The sequence below is a fragment of the Apteryx rowi genome, unplaced genomic scaffold (assembly GCF_003343035.1).
Source record: "Apteryx rowi isolate R43461 unplaced genomic scaffold, aptRow1 scaffold_959, whole genome shotgun sequence".
In the NCBI taxonomy this organism is placed as follows: Eukaryota; Metazoa; Chordata; class Aves; order Apterygiformes; family Apterygidae; genus Apteryx; species Apteryx rowi.
This window is the reverse complement of record NW_020451270.1, coordinates 166,387-184,013: the sequence shown is the minus strand read 5'-3', so window position 1 is coordinate 184,013 and position 17,627 is coordinate 166,387. Positions and strand designations below refer to the sequence as shown.

The following is a 17,627-nucleotide window of genomic DNA, read 5'->3' as shown; positions in this document are numbered from 1 at the left end:
AGGGGCTAGTTGAGCATGCACCAACTAAGGCCCATCTAGCATGCAAATATGACTGAGTCAATCATCTCCCCCCCCCCATAAATAGGGGGCAGCCCAGAGCCCATGGAGCTCTCCTGCACAGCAGCGGGCTGCACTGCAGAACCTCCTCTTGAGCAGGGACGCCTCTCAAGGTTACTCCTCAAGGTTGAGAGATTCCTTACCTGCGACAGATCCTCGGTAAGTGATTAATAGCATGCTGAACTTCTGTGGACTTCGTGAAACTGAGTTATATCTCTGATTAACTGCGCATGTAATCCCTTAGACATAAACAGTTGACCAAGTCTGGGAGTAGGATTGGATCCAGTCGCACCTAGGCTCCTCTCCAAAGGAGTTTAGAAAGCAAGGGGGTCCAGTCTGAACCTCGTGACGCAATGGGAGAGTCTCTGTTGCACACGCATCTGACCCTGTCCTTCATGCAGTAAATAACTGAGTGAACCTTGCCAATTGAACCTTGTTAAATAATTCTTATTTTTGATTGAACTTTAAGTTGCTATCTTACTGCAATAAACATAGTGCTGCTTCCCTCTTAGAGTGAAGTGCATCAGTCCTTCATGACACCTGATAAAAAAATTTAGCTTCAAACTATGCAATTTGTGAACTCTTTGGGTCAAGAATCAGATTTGTTTTATATGCATACAACAAAATTGAATTACTGTCAATCAAATATCAGGATTCTATGTCCAAACAATGTTATATCACATTATAGCAATGGGTGAAAAAACAAAGCAATAAATGCTTATACTTCAGAGTTTGTTCCAGTATGGAAAACAATTGCAAGAGGAATAAGAATGTATGGTGTACCAGTGTACAAGAAAGGTTATGCTGAAGATTTTTATAAAAGAGGGACTCACTAATACTAAACATCATTCACACTTGTAAGACCAATTTAGACTCATAGTAGAAATAGGATCAGCTCAAGCTTGGAAATTGTCGTATTTCTGTGAAGGATCTAAGCATTTTTCTTTGATAAAAGATTGCAATTGCTTTTTTTTTCCAAAAAAGATTTTTTCATTGTTCTCACCGAAATAGCCTGCTGTCATATTTTTTATTATACCACATGTGAGTCTCAAACAAAATTCTTGCCTTGAGACATGTGGACCTCTAAGCAATCCTTGGCTAGAGTCACATGTAACTGTTTAACTGATAAGTCGGCAAAGTTGCATGTGAGAATTAGTGGCAGGAGTTGAGTTTGTGGTATTTCCTCTAGATTTTGGATACATAATGGAATTGAATAAGTTTGCTGCACTGGAATATTCTAACAATACAATACTTYCTTCAGTGTGTAGGTACTAAAAGGAAGAAATAAAGCTGAAGAGACAGATCCTGAAGTATGGCATATGTTGTGACTCTGCAATATCCTGCAACATCAGTGTTCAGTACTTTGGCTCTAGGTTTCTTAGGAGCTGGTGGATTCAAATAGCCTTTACTGATGGTCTAAGAAATGCTGTGTTTTGGTGTTCCTCTACTTGACAGGTAAAGCAATTCCTTTAAAAAAAAATGAGTTAAAGATTAAGGTTAGCTTACAATTCTGGGCTAGTCCTAAAGAGGATGGAAGAACCATTTTGACTCTTAAATTCCAAATGAGATTCTTAAAGGCCAGTTCACCTGTCAGCTAACTTGGAGATGCTTAGAGGCTGTAGGTGACAAGCTTTGTCATATCAAATGTCTCTGGTGCTTCCTAGTCTGCTGGGCCTTCCAAGTGCTGCAGAGCCGCAGGGCTGGGTGCTTATCCCCTGCTCAGCGCTGTTGGAATTCATGGAAGAAACGTTTCACCCCATCAGTATGGGGGAGTGGCCATGAAGTGCACTTATGTGGGTGGGGGGGAGGAAATTTAGTTTTCTGCAGGGTGTTATTTGATAGCCATGTTTTCAGGGACCTCCTTCAGCAGTTACTGCTCCAAGTCCCTTGTCCCTGCCCCTCAGCTGGTCCCTGTTGTGCCACCATGAACGCTGGTGCAGGGCATGAGCCTGGGGAATGTGTGAAGCTGAAAAACACCCCAGGAAAAGGGGGAAGGGGAGAGGAAGGGCTATTGCTTTTCAGCCCAGTGTGTGCCTTGGCATTTCACTGTGCAGCTGCAGCAATGCTCATGTGCTGGGGGCAGGAGGGATGACACAGGGCAGCTGAGTGAGCAGCAAAACATGGGGAGCAAATGCTGAAGCCACAGCAACTACCACAGGTGAAACCAGAGTGCTGGTGCTTAAAGAAAGGGTTTAGGTTTCCAAACCCAGGGTACAAAGGCTGTGATTCTCGAGGTGGCAAGCAACTAAAACCTGGAAGGAGCCAAGACTTAAGACAGTTTCTTGTCTCTCCAGCACAGTCTTCCTGACAGTGTGCTGGTCATCTTATACCTAGAYGTAGTTGTGTTGCAATTAAGTGCTGCAAGCACGCAAGTATGAGGAGTAGAAATGCAGTAAAAGACTCAGTGGTAGGTTTTACCTACCCATGCAGTAAAAGCAATTTTCAAGTTTCTGCCCTTTAAATTTTAATGTTCAAAACCCTGAGATTCAATTATGTTAATAAATACTTTAACACCTCAGCTCTTTTAGGGCTGCTGTGGGACAAGAAGAGTTCACAAAATGCTTTGGTTTTTCTGCGGTGTAGAAAAATTGCCAGCCAGGAGCTGGCAGAGAGCATCAGTGTCTCTCTCGGTCTCTTCCAGCTGGCAGCTGCAGGAGATCTGCTCCCAGAGAAGCTGCTGTAAAGCTGGCCATGGGTGTTTGCAAACAGCCAGCTGTTCCGCAGGGCTGGGAATCCTAATTCTCAATTTGACCCAAATGGGTACAGTTCTGCACAATTTTGTACTGGCTCAGAAGTGCAAAGCTGATCATTTTTGAACATGCTAGTGAGGTCATTTTCTGCTGATTAGTGCTACAGATTGACCTCTGTAAAACAGTGACAAGCTGACATTGTTTCTAAAATCAGTGCTCAAAGCAATTTGCCAATTTAAAACATTAACTGATTCATTTATGCTTTGTTTGCATCCTCTGTTAGGTATAGAATTGCTGTTCACTTTTACAGAATGATTTTATGTGCAAGTCTTTCTGATTTATTTCTAGCTTTACATTCACACTGCTAGATTCCACAGAAACCCAAGAGAAATAACATTTTTCTGTTCAGTAAGGGATTAATATTTCTGATGAGATGTTTCTGACACAGGAGGTTTGCAGATGTTCTTACACAAGCCTTTAAAAGGACATTCTTACATGTGGTGTTGCAAGAACATATTCAACAAATTTTAGGTAAGCAAATTGACTTAATTTAATAAACCACTTTTCATCAAACTAGATGGAGCCAAATCACATGCTTAGCCAAGAATTTTTTTTAGTGCAATATAATTTGGTATTTATTAAACTATCTGTTTTATGCAGTATTTTTGAGAGGGGAGAGAGGAGTTGTTGGTGCTGAGAGATTTCCCACCAAAAGAGGGCGTGATGGGAATGGCTCAGCTAAGAGCCTAGCAGAGTTTATTGTGTTGTTCTCGCTCAGGTTTTTAAAGCAGGAATTGCTGCAGAGCTACAAACCTAATCTGTGAAACTCAAAAATAAAATAATTTGAAACAACCCAAAGAAATGTGAGCTGTTTCATATTATCACTTCACTGCTTTCTATTTCATCAGAGATATTCCAGCCTGTCTTAGGTTTTGGATTATGAAATGCACAAAAAGAGAAAAATTTCCTAGGATTTCACTCACTGGACTCGCAGCAATTTCTGGGGTTTCTAACAAGGCAAACAATTCACTGTGTTAAATTCACATGCATAAACCCTTTTGTGGGTAGCAAAGATTTTGGTGTGCATAGAGTTCTTTCAAAAGCCCATATTCAATACATATTTCAACATTTCTGGACAGAAAWATCATTTCTCTGTATCTGCAAAGACCAAGAACTACAGAAGTTGGGCACTTTTTATAATTAAAAGTATAAGTTCTCCAGAGAGAAGTGATTCCACTATCAGAAAGGAATTTTTGCCAGAAATTCCCTCCCTGTATCACTTCCTGTACTGTGCATTCCTGAGGATGCTCATGAGATCCAGAACATGCTATGCATCTTCACAGTGGATCTTTGGATCAGATATTACTGATCATGTGCTTTGGATTTTGTCTGAAATAGCCTGTCAGGCAGCTCACAGATAACATTGACTCCCACAGTATTTAACCAAATGACCTTAAATTGACTTAGTTAAAAAAAGGCTATGACCTTCCTCCCTCCCCCCCCCCCCAACCTCTAAGGAGTTGCATGAAGATCAGGTTTCTTTGAGAGATACAAGACAATGACTAGGTTTATATTCCATGTATTTACATTATATGGATTGTTTAATTTGTCCTGCTGTTTCTGGGTATGTAGCACTCTTGGAGTGCATAATACGGTTTACTAGACTGCCAGACTGACTTTATCTTACCATATTATGAAAGTAGGTCCTTAGCATGGCTTTTCTTAGAGTAAGACATCCATAAGCACTTTGCTTCATTGCTGATGATCCTGCTTTAATATATGGCTTCTATCTTCATCACCCAGCATAGCCAGACTATTCTGTTTTGATAATTAGGGTAATAAGTCTTTCCTGACCTTGTGTGAAATGATCAGGCAAGCCGATATTAGATGTCACAAATTCAATAAGAGTTCTGTTAGCAAATTGAATACAGATGGGTTTTACTATGAAATATTAGCATTTGATTGTGAGAGTATCTGTTTGTCAAGTTACTTTTGTATTTCTTATATATATATTCTTGTATTCATAAGACTGTGCCATCATTTCCTCATTCCTGAAAATGAAACAATACTATTTTTCTTCCCAGTCACATGTTTTTTGTTAAAATGGTGCTTTGATTTTGTTCTCTTAAAATTAGAAGCACATTTTGATTCAATTTGATTATTCTTAAAGTTTAGCAACTCTAAAAATAGAAAAAAAACCTTCTAAGAGCAATTTCTTAAAAAGCCTGGACATTTCAAAATAAACAAAACATCACTGAATGTTGTCCTTAAATGACCTCACTGTATTTTAATCTCTTCCATTTCCTTTAACAGTCTTGTCCCCTAACATAACTCAGTAAAGCAAGACATTTCTTGCCATAAAATAGTTTTGATTTAATTAAACACTCATATTCATACAACACATTCTAAAGACTTGAGGCAGCAGCTTACATTCATATGAATACTCATTACTTTCACAGTGAGCGTCGAGGAGTCTGAGAGAACCTGTTGGCTGCCAGTAAGGACTGGGCTGCAGTGCTCAGCCCTTCTGAGTGGCTGGTAGAGGTAAGTTCACCCTCACAAGATGAATAAGAAACATTTAAACTACCAAATACTAGTTACACTTAAGAAAATACATTGTTTGCATCAGGGAGTTTATAAATTATTATTCTTCCACATGAATCTCAGAATAAATATGATGATAGCAGCCTTTTAAAATGTTCCCTCTCTGCTAAACAGAACCAAAACTGTTTGAGAGAGAAGCAGATGTGATATCCTGCTTATTAGCCGGTGCCTCATCTGCTCCTAACAAGTTGCTTGTGTGTGTAGCAAACAGCATGTTTGAAGATTAGCTTCACCTATAAACCCTGAAAGAGAGCATCCCCAATCTCTGGCCACCTAACAGAGTTAAAGTGTATTTTAATTCAGCAAAGATGGCAGTAGAAAACCAAAGTAATCCTTTTCTATTCTCAAGAAGCCAGATCACACAACTGGTACTTATTTTCCTCAGTTGCTATGAAAACCTAATCCTTGAGAGAAAAACAACCCCCCCCCCCCCCAAATCTGGCTATACCTCCCTTATAAGCTTATAAGTCTGTTGAATTTGGCTGTCAAGGACAGCTGAGATTTTATTAATGAGGGGCAGACACATTTCCAAATTCCTCAACACAGACAGTGTTCTACCAGCTGCTCTGAAAAAAACTGGTCCAAGGAACAGCAGCAAAAGGCACCTCTGTAACCTGTTAGGGATACAGCTTTCTCAGGTAGACCTCTCCCAAATAATTTCTGGTTTCATTTTTCAAACTTCTAGGCCTCATTCCCTGGAAAAACAGAAAAGCAAGCAGCACACATCCGAGTAAGCGTTTACCTGTCAATGTCCATTGCACCTGTATGATCACGTGTGTGTTTTCCCTTTGGTGAGATAATCACATTTTAGCTCTCAGAACCAGAAGTAAATTTATTTCCCCTTCTTTAAGACCTATTTCAGCTACATGGATGTTATTAGGCTAAATGTCATTTATCAGGATAATTCAAGGAAGAGGAGACAGAAGGGAAAAATAGAATATTTAAGAGACATTTACAGATTTTAAGATAAAATATAACTTGTTTTAGTATTAATAATGAAATTATGTTTTTTATCTTAAAAATGTGACTTCATTAAATTTTAGTCCACCATCATTTTTAAACAGACATATCAATCACTTGTATTATTTTAAAAGCTGTATAAAGGACAAGTGTACTATCTTTTTGCTAATACTAAAAGGAACATTTGTTAAGTTCTGCCATCATTTGCACTCTCCAACTAAATAACATTTGAAAATAGTTATCGTAATTAGCTTTAGTTAATGTAGCAGTAGCTTGAGCACCTCTTTTAATAAAGGTTATGGTCCAGCTTTTTTAGAAGAGTATTTTTGTTGCCAACAGCTGGCTTTTTCAAAAAAAAAAAAAAAGCAGATCTAATCCATAGCTAGATCTGAATAAGTGGATCTGAGTAACTTTTTTGAGTAACTTTTAAAAGTTCACACACACCTGTAATATCAAAGCTCCCAAGTTAGCAAATGGGAGAGTTTTGAGCCTCAGTGAGAGGTGAAACGTTCCATTAGAGCACACAGATGGGGAAACCTGCAGTCTGTGTCCTATTCATTGTAGACCTGTGCCATCCTCAGTGATGCCAATGGCTCTTATATTCATAGACCCAGGTCCAGATACTGGCAGTTTCAGACAGTGCTTTCAGAATGGAAAGCTGTGATTTTAGGCAGTATTTCTTCCCTGTGAATGTTGACCCTCTGAGTATGTCTCAGGCTATGCTCATAGTGTGAAAGCCCAGCCACTTGATACACCTGAAATCCTGGCCTTTAACTGTTGATTTCACACTCCTAATGTTTTCATGCCTTCATTTAGGTTCCTCCAGAACCTGCATCACATGCCAGTTCCTGCCTCCTTGTCATGTCTGAGGAAGTGGGGGCAAAAGGGAGAGGAGATTTGGGAATGTTTTGCCCCTATATATGTCCTCTGACAGAACCTGAGCTGATGTGGGAATCTGGAATGTAGTTCTAGTCCAATTTTCTAGTCCTGAAATTAAGCCAAATTCTGCCTTTACTTGGGGAAGATGAGTGTCCATTCCATTCACCGCAGCCTTGATGCTAGAAACTGTTGTCAATCCAGGCTGCATGGTCAGATTGGAAGTGCAATGGATGCTCCTTCTCCATGAAAACTACCGGTCAAAATGATTTTCAACATGTATTTTGACTTTAATTCAGTGCTTAAAGTGTTAGCTAAGGTCTGTGAATTTGCCTTTCCTACACTATGGGTTAATGTATAATCCATTGTGTATATTTGCTTTGCAAGTTTGTTATTTAATTGTTGGTTGCGCCAGAAGGAAAGAAACTCATACTCTCAGTAATTACTATTGAGTAGTTTGGGGGTTTTTTTTAAGTGGCATCTGAGACCAATGAAGAAAGTGTTCTAAGACGAAGTTACATGTTAGGGTTGAGCTATCTAACAGCATGCCATTGTCAAAATGGGGAGAGCCTGCTCCCTTTACACCATCCTCTTGCCTATGGACAGTCTCAGCTTCTACCTTTCACCAGTTTTGACACTTGCTGGACCCTTCACTGAGCTGATTAAGTTTGTTAAGTCAGCGGGTTAAAGGGAACATCTTTCTGTTGTGTTAATGACTTGCCTCATGAAATTTCATGCTCAAGCACGGGGATTGTGCAAGCACTGGGACACGTGAGCTACAGGGACCACATAGCATCTGCTTGCAGGTGACCRTATGTGATTGCTGCCCTCTTGTTCAGTCATGGGCAAGAGACCTCCAGAACAAGCCAGGGTTACCACTACTCAAACTGATGAGTCAAGACTGTAACAGCTCATATCTCCTTGGCTCAGCAAAGAGACCTGTAACACCAAAACACTCCAATTCCATAACACCGTCCAGTTCCAATTTCCCATCCAACTTCTTACCAATGGTAGTCTGCAAAAAAGCCCAAGAAACCAACCTTACAAGTATTGTTTCCTGTTTTCTGAAGCTGAATCCAGAACATCAGTATGTGTAATGATGATGAACTGTGAGCTATAAGTCTTTTCCCTTGGACTCAATAATAAAAAATGTAACCAATATTTTGCAAATAAAGTTGCAGGCTACAGGCTGTCACTCCCGGATGGCAAGAATTAGCAGGGGAAGTTTTGTTGTGCTTCCTTTCCCCAGCTGTGTACCCTCCCTTGTTTTTGGAAGTCCTAACCTTCAGACAGGGATGACTCAGCTGCTGGTGAATCACCTGCTGAAATGCTGAAAGTGATAGTCTGGCTCAGGTTCCTCAAGCAACAGTGAGCTGTCAAGGCAGACAAGCAAGGAAATAGTTTTCTGCAGCTGGGAGTGTTTTCCTGCTTGCAGATCTACCTCTGCTGCAGTTGGAGGTAGTTGCCTTCATCTGCACAGACTTTACTGTGATTTCAAAAATCCCTGCTGAGATCTTGTCTAATCAAAGCTTCCTTGTGCAGCTGCTCATTCATGATAGCCAGGACTTTCTTACAAGCATTGCCATAAGCTTTCATTAACAGAAAAAGCAATCTGTGAATAACTCATATACAGTGTAACTGGAGAAACACTGGTCAGGGATGCTTCACTCTTTTCCAGTTGGCAACATGGAAAATAATGTAATATCTCCAACCAGGTGTTACTTCTGATTTTTCCCAAAGAAATCAGAGCTGGAAGAGCCTTCTGAAATCTTGCAATTTCAAATTACCGTTTTCTGGATTGGTGACAGCAGAGAAAGACAGGAGGAAAACTAAAAACCACATAGAAAACTGAGCCAGGCTCTGCTTCCCCAAGGGACTGCACATGTCCAACCAGCAGCTCTGCAGAAAAACAAAGAAAACTTGTTGTCACTATGTGGCAAGTCTAAGTTTCCTTTGCAAACAAACTGAGCCAGTCTGAGATACAAAACAACTCCAGTACACCACAACATTTTAAACTAATGTGATCAATGATCCTTTTGGACTATTTCTTTCAGTACCTGTACCTTTTTCCCCTTAATATTAGAAGAAAAGTGTTGTGTAAGCCAACTGGCTGTTCTCAGTGACAGTGATACCAACCACCTCTTCTGCAGAGCAAGCAGACACTGTGAGAAGATCATCTCCAAGTCACCAATGAGAACACCTTGGCAAGAACCAGCATGCTTTTTGTTCTTCACCTGCTGTGGTGCAGATTTGTACTACTTAACGTAACCAGCAAGAGTTYGTTGAGCGGCTGAAGTCTGAAGCAAACACAGTCATAGGTAGTTACCTTAGCTTCCCACCATCCATTCAGGTTGATAGAATTTAGAAAGTGCCAAGGAAAAACTAAGCTTTATCTACGTTGGCAAATATTTTGCTGGATATTTTCTATGCTGGCCTCTTGGTAGTATGGCTTAAGATATTTTTGGGGACTGGCTCCATCCTCAAGAGAGGCATATCTCCAGCTCCCCTCTCTCCCACGTGGATAACAGCAGTATCTTGGTGACTGTTCAGCTGGTTGGCAAGCTCACCCTGTCCTAACAGATATTTCCTATCATCATCTTTGTCAGGGTCTCTTGAGCCAGATTCCTCTCACAAACCAACGGTTGCACAATGCTGGTTAAATTCTCAGTCCTGCAGGGTAGAAAAAACAGTGCCAAATAGGATTATTTGAAGTTATGTATCTGTATAACTCCTCACTGTAGCAAAGCCAGAGGGTTCATCACCTGGCAGGACCAAGCTAAATGAACAACTGCAATTCTGTCAATTCTTATTTTTGGAACAAGTCTGACTGTTATTAACATTTTTGTGTGGGAAGGTCCAAGGAGATGGCAGAATGTCAGGTTTGCTCATATAATCGCACTCACTGTCTCTCAATAAGCCTTCAAATTAATCTTGAGATAAGCATATTGCTTGAGAAACAGATTTGAGATTTACTCTAAGACATTCCTTTACATATTTTTCCATGAACTTCCTACATCTTTAATTAAAAGATATTTTATTGTCTGGAATAGTAGACATTGGACCTGATACTATTTAAGGTTCTTATCTGCAGAGATAACGTTCCAAAACATCACCACGAGGAAAATGTAGACATCCACGGAGAAGCAAAAGCAAAGGTACACATACCTCTTTAAGTGGCATGTAATACTGTATACTTTAATATCATTCCTACCTCAATAGAGAGCTGAGCTAAACTCTGTTCTTCCTTGGATTACAGTGCGTGCGCACACACACACACACACACACACACACACACACACACACACACCCCTTAGAGCCACACAAGTATTATCAACATCATGCTGTCTGTGATTTGCCTTTTTGTATTTCTACCTCAATTCATTTTCAAACCAGCAACCAACCACTTTACCACTGAAAGTCTCTGGGCTTCTCAAGTTTTTTTTCCTTTTAATCGGTGTTGACTTCATATACAAAAAGAACCACTAAAAACACACACAGATCAAGAGAACAAGTTAGGAGAGATGTTCAGGGATCACACTATTCCTTGACTGAGGATTTTGGAGGAAACTCCAAACAGTTCCATCCGAATATGAGAAAAAACTTCTTCACTGTGAGGGTGACAGAGCACTGGAACAGGTTGCCCAGAGAGGTTGTGGAGTCTCCTTCTCTGGAGATATTCAAAACCCGCCTGGACGCAATCCTGTGCAACATGCTCTAGGTGTCCCTGCTTGAGCAGGGGGGTTGGAGTAGATGATCTCCAGAGGTCCCTTCCAACCTCAGCAATTCTGTGATTCTGTGAAACTTAATAGTGCAATGAATTTTTTCTTCCAACAAATTAGTCCAACTTCAGACTTCTATTTAACTTCTAGTTAGTCACTATCTTAAAGTTAAGCATAACGTATGTGCGTATAGGTTTACAGGTATTTTTTTCTCCTAAAACAACTGCTTTTGTTAGGAGTGATCTTATTCCTTAAAGGATTGTATTCTATTCACAATCAATCCATTTTACTATTCTTAAAAAAGTTCTATGATAGTAGCAGTCAATTTATAGCAATCCCTTCTTCTATGCAGACATAATACAAAAGTTCTTAATATTTTCCAGCCAAGTCTCTTTACAGTCTGACTTGGGAGTGGTAATAGGATGAGAGCCAAGGAATTTCCAGAAATCTTAAAAGTGCTAGTAAGTCCTTACTGAAGCAGTGCCATGAATATTTGGTTGATGAAAGTTAGATGTAGGACCATTCTGCCCTGGATTAGCAAATATTATCAATGCATCCCAGAAAAAGGCATGGCTTCTCACTTCCTTATGCAGCACATAAAGAAGAAAGGAAGCCATTTGCCTAATAAGGAACAAGCATAACCTTTCAGCATTCTTTGACCCCACAACATTCTTTGTAAGACACTCTTTTAGCTACCACCTAAATCCATCATTCTGGGTTTAGGTTACTTCATTGTTTTTACAGTTTAAAGTTTATAGTTTTGTTGGTGTGAAAGTGTTCTTTAGAAATGTTTGTAGATGTATAAAATCTGGAGACAGTACTGTGGCAAACGATGTCTTCCAAAAGAAGATTTCATGGAATACACAAGCATGAAGCCCTAAYGAATGCAAAACTTCACTAGTCAGTCCCCACAGAAGCTCTAATGGTTTATACTAAGAAATGCAAGTACAGACATTGTAGATTCTTTCGGTGCAATTTCCTGGATGTCAAAATGGCCAGACCAGATGCTTCAAAATAGTTAAGAAAAATCATATTTGGTTTGCAAATGAACAATTCATTGCTCTATTAGGTTTCCTCCAAAATCCTCAGTTAAGGAATAGTGTGATCCCTGAACATCTCTCCTAATGTGTTCCCTTGATCTGTGTGTCTTTTCAGTGGTCCTTTCTGGATATGAAGTCAACACTGTTAAAAGGAAAAAGAAAGAAAAAAAGCTCCATATAGCCATAATTCAGGTGGAGAACATGGGTATTTATAGTAAAGCTTCATGACTTGGCCCACCATAGTACAACAAGACAAAAAGCATATTTATACAAGAGAACACAAGACAGTCCTCCACAATGGAAATAAAGCAACGACTCTTCCTTTGGATGTGAAAAATCCATTACTTCTGTGTGGTATATGAAAAAGCAATGACAAGAAGGCTAGACTTGTCCCCGACTACATAGAAAAAAAGATTTGAATATGCTAACATCTCCTTAATGTGGATTCTTAGCAGTTGGGGTGCTACCCCATAAAATGCCTGCTGTTTGTAAAGAGTGGCAGGTTACCAATCCATGAAGGAAAAAGCTGCGTAAATAAAGCTCTACATGGCCTCAAACATAAAGCTCTAGCTGGCTATGGAAAATCCAAATTGCAAAGACTAGTTAAAAAGATTTTGAAAAGGAGGCTGGATTTGGAAGTCTTTTCCTCTGCCTCAGGAAGAAGGCATGTTTCTCCTTTGGCCATACTAGCAGCTTTGATCAAACACTTTCTCCCTTTGCACAAGCAGAGTCCAAAAGAAAAGTAAAAACTATAGTTCATATATGTATGTGCACATACACACACATATATACACACATACATATATATATATATCTCCTATCCTATATTCCGCTCTTCCAAAATGCCCTCCCTCTGCTTATTCTTTCCACAAAACATTTAAGACACAACACTAACCTACTCCTTCTTCAGTTCAGGAGATTCCCTAAAGCAGAAGACACAGCTCCCTCTTCCAAGAATCCTATGGAGCAAAAGGACTTCCTGTTGGGAGGTCCTGTACCAACAAATTATTCATTAACAGGATCGCCCTTGCCTCTTTCCCCACCTCCCTCCACATACTTAGTGGACTCCCGTTGGAACAAGGTGAATTAAACTTCATTACTTTTTCATCCTTCCACCATCCTTCTTAAGGTGCTTCTCCGTTTTGGAAACTGTAGCTCTCCTCCCCAAATCCAGCTGCCTCTTTCCAAATCTAGGAAGAAGCAGAAAACAGGACACTTCTGCTTGAACATGAGCGTGTTCCTTCAGATTGTCATCTGAAAGCTCTTTCTCTCCTATGACAATCTGAACCAAGGAAATACCAGCATAGGCTGACTTAAACCAAAGAACAGTTCCAGCTAAACTTTCTTATGCCAGTTATTCAAGGCCTAAAGGAATCTCTGTCCTGCCATGACTTAGAGATTTTTTTGTTTTGGCCTCAAAGTATCTTTGCCTAATCACACCACTCTCCTACCTTTCCCAGATGGTCTACAGGGAGATATTACTTGTGAAATTAGTGGTAGTTCTGTAGGGGCACCACAGGCAATTTACAGCACATTTAGGTCATTTTCCTCTTTTTTACAGCCCATTGAGGACGCTGTATTTTTGACTGCACAGAGAAGAAGGAGTATTTAAAGGAATAGAGTGAGGTGTCTGGATTTTCTGAAAAGTAAGAGTAAACTTCAGTCAAATGAATTGTTATAGCAATGCTTCTAATATCGACCAGATAATCTGAAAACCTGAACCATTTTAGATGGGCAGTTACAATCACATGCAAATTAAAAGCAAAGATACTTTAGTTTTTAATTATCTGAATGCATTAACCTTGACCTTTAACATGACCTTTAAAGTGTTTATACAAATACAACTGCAGATGAAATTATCTGTATCTAACAGCTTGAGTGAAGGCAGTCAGGCATTTCATTGACAAAAAAAAAAAAAGTTGAAGGAACTGGTTTCCTAGCTATCTTGCAAATCTTCAACTCAGAAGCAAGGCTGAAAACAGATTTCTGCCTGTTGCTGCAGGTGGGGATTATTTCTAGAAGCAAGATCTACCTGCTTCAAGTATTCCTTTTCCATCCTCACTTGCCCTGTATTGCAGGGTAAGGTASTCACATGGCAGCTATGTTTGTCATTGTCTATAGATTCAGAGATGTAAGCTGTATTGAACAATAAGGAACATCATAATTTTTAATGAATTATATTAATTTTGTCCTCTTGGATCCAACTAGGTGTGTATGTTCAATTCTCCACCTTGCTAAAGTGCTAAAGACACCTTAACAGTGTGCTTAAAGTGCATTATACAAACCATCTGGTCTGTCATCACATGAAAATAAAGACAGTATACACAGTCTATAGCAGATGTAGGTAACTAGCCTTAAATTCAGGTAGAATTCTATTTAACCACAGTAATAGAGTGTGATCCGTATCAAAGAAATGCAGATGCAGCTTAGAAAAACTTCAGGCTTCAAAAATAGTGTGCTACTTAAAAGCTCACTACATATTTTATATCCTTTGATTTTCTGTGTGTGTGTGTGTGTGTGTGTGTGTGTGTGTGTGTGTGWGWGWGWGWGWGAGAGAGAGAGAGAGAGAGAGAGAGAGAGAGAGWGTGTGTGAGTGAGAGAGAGAGATTCCACATCCATTTTTTAGGGAGCTGTAACATAAAATTTCAATTATGTATCTTGTCATTTTATTCCCATCCTCTGTTACAGACTCACTCAATACCAAGGCACGGAAGTGACATACTTCCTGAAGAAAACACCTCAAACAAACAAGCACCTCACCTGACTCTTCTGTCAAGATCTGTTCTTTCTGGATACACATCCTTTAGATGTACAATTACTTGCCACTGACAGCTCTTTCTTTGAGCAGGTTGTTAGTAAGAATCATCGCAAAACACAGGTATGCTATTTTGCAATAACAATCATTGTAGCATGATTCAAATCAGTCTTGGAATTTAATTAACTGAACACAGTGCATTGTATGACCTTACTTCCAGTGACAACCATAATCATTCCAGAAATACACAGATGGGCCAATAAGTAATGCAAAGTGTATTTTTTTTTTTAAATCATTGTAGAGAAGTTCCTCTAAGTTAGCCCTCTACCAAGAATTCTCAGCAATGGATAATACTCACTGAGCCTTGCATGCATGACAGAACACCTCATCTATTTGTCTCGTTCTGTGTTAATATCTGAGCAAGCTTATTTTACACCAATGTCAATACCAGTGACACAGTCTCCTCCCCAATGGGACTGCACCACCACCTAGATTTCATAGCCTAGATCGTGACACTGAAGTCTGTGGTGACAACAAACTTGTTCTGCAAGAACCTCAGTTGTTGCTGTTGCCTACCTCTGCTGATAAGGCTATCCCTTCTCCTGCTCTCCTGGGTCTGTTGATTCTTCCTCCTATGCCACAACCAGTGATGCTGCCACTGGACCTCAAGACATGGAGAGGAGGAAGTGCCCAAGTATGCCCTGTCTCAGGGCTCTGCCTCTCTTGGGTCTTTTCTGCAGTTCTTCCCTCTTGGGTTTTGTAGAGGGAAGACGAGCCCTGCAGAACTGTGTTTCCTTAAGTAGATGCATTTATTCACCACCTGGGATAATAGTCACATCTCTCAACATAAGTCATAACTAACAGTATAGCTATTTTCAACCTGTAACTATCCAACAGACCCAACACTGAATGGTTGACATATAATCTTAACATATAGCCTTTACCTCCCACAGTGTCATACCCTTTTCTTGCCCATTTATCTCCAGATCACATGGACACTCTTACTCATTCATAGCATGAATATTGCTGAGGGGAAGGGAAGAAGGCAGGAAGGATTCTTTTTCACCCTTCTTCCCTAGACAAAACTGTATTTTCCTCAGGCACATGCCACCTCTGCAACTTCAGGCCACAACGTAGTGGCTTTGGAAAGCAAGGAAAAGACCTGCTAAACTGGAGGCCCCCAGGGCTACGGAGAAAGTATATTATACACTGGGTGGACAAAAGCCACTGCCTGTAGTACTCCCCCACTTCTTGAAACACCAACATGAACCACCAAGTCTCACCAGGAGGACAGTACTTCATCTTCCTGGGATATCCAGTAGTGGATCTGAAGAGGTCAATCCTGACTGTGACAGCAAAGAAAAACTCAGCCAGAGAAGTTATTTTGTTATAAGATTTATTCTACAAAGCCTGTGGTTTAGGACAGGTGATTACCAAAGCACACAATCCAGGTACCTGTCTTCAGAATATTGTCTGTCCCTACGAAAGTTACCAGAAAAGAGGTAGCTGTTTGGTTGCCTCATAAAATGAGATCAAACCATGATGACCAGCTTCCAAGTAGCTGGATATTGCTCTTGGATAAGATTTCCAAATCCATAGGAATAAAACAGTAAATAACAACATAACTTGTATCACAGCTGCTAGTTATCTTCTTTTCCTCCTCAGTCTTGTTCAAAGGATCAAAATAGTGCCAATACAAATGATACTCTCCATGCTTTGAGGATTAGTAATATCTTTGCTATTACAGGATTATGACCTCCCACACCTGGAAAAGAAACATAGCAGGTAACAAAACATTATGTTCTGCACTGTCTATAAATTTTCTGTCAGTGACTGTCAAGCCAGCCTTGCTATCCCAGCCAACTTTGAGATGCAGTCTTTTTGGTAGAGACTAGAGTTTCAAGCAATGCTCATAGAACAAATAATTCCTTTGTAGGATCTCTCTGAGGTGCTTTAGAAAGCAGCCCTACACTGTTGTCAGCCCCGAGCACCATCACAATTGAGATGCTTTTCTATTTCATATTCTAACTTCTTGTTTGGGTCTTTCACAGAGATCCTTCTGTGACCAGTTGTCTTGCCAGGAGCAGGAGGAATCAGCATCAGGAAAGAAATGAAAACCATTGTTTTCCTGGTAGTGAGCCATCTTTGATCTCAAGAAGTTTGTAATTCAGTTGAAGATCCAAACACTCACTTCATACCCACCTCCTGAACAGAGGAAGGATTTCCATTTCTTGATCGCAAGGGTATAGCTCTACATATCTATCAGGTCATCTCAATAGATGTGGTCAGTATTTGTAGGATGCCATCAGGATAGCATCTTCTCCTCCAGTCACATGAAGTAATTTCAGTATGGCGACCATGATATTCAAAGAGATAGCAACACACTTTCATAAAAGCAATGTTTAGGTACTCCTACGAGGATAACTGGCTAGCAAAAGAGAGATTTTCTAGTGAAACTCTCTATTAGCAGATTTTACACACTCAACTAGGGCTCCATAAGTCACACCTCACCTTCTTTTATCAAGCAATCCATCAGAGCTGCCACTGTGTTCGAGAAGGCTATTACTTACCTACTTAACAGCAGATTTCAGACCCTACTCAACTTGAGCTTGCAAGAGAAAAAAACAAAACAAAACAAAACCTCTCCCACCAACTGCATCTTTGTGGTGTTGGTAAGCCCCACTGTACAGCTCCAGCAAACACTTCTTGGTCAAAACTATAATCATGCCTGTGTTAGTACTCTCATCCCCCAAAAGGCATAAAGATCCTATGTATTCTTGCAGCATAGCTCTGTTCACTCCTTCGCTACTGTCAAAGCCTACAGCAGAGAATGATTCCTTTCAGAAAGACAGCGCACCTGTACCTGAGCCCCAGCCCTCTGAATCACTGTCACAAAAGGCCCAACTCTTTCAACTGCACAGGTGGA

General features: G+C 40.1%; 1 long non-coding RNA gene across 1 annotated transcript; it reads left to right on the top strand.

Moving 5' to 3' along the window:
• Positions 1-13,507: 13,507 nt before the first annotated feature.
• On the top strand, positions 13,508-15,922 carry LOC112978653. Its single transcript, XR_003257956.1, has 3 exons — positions 13,508-13,592; positions 14,635-14,824; positions 15,802-15,922. It is a non-coding gene; the product is annotated as an uncharacterized LOC112978653 (long non-coding RNA).
• Positions 15,923-17,627: the final 1,705 nt, after the last annotated feature.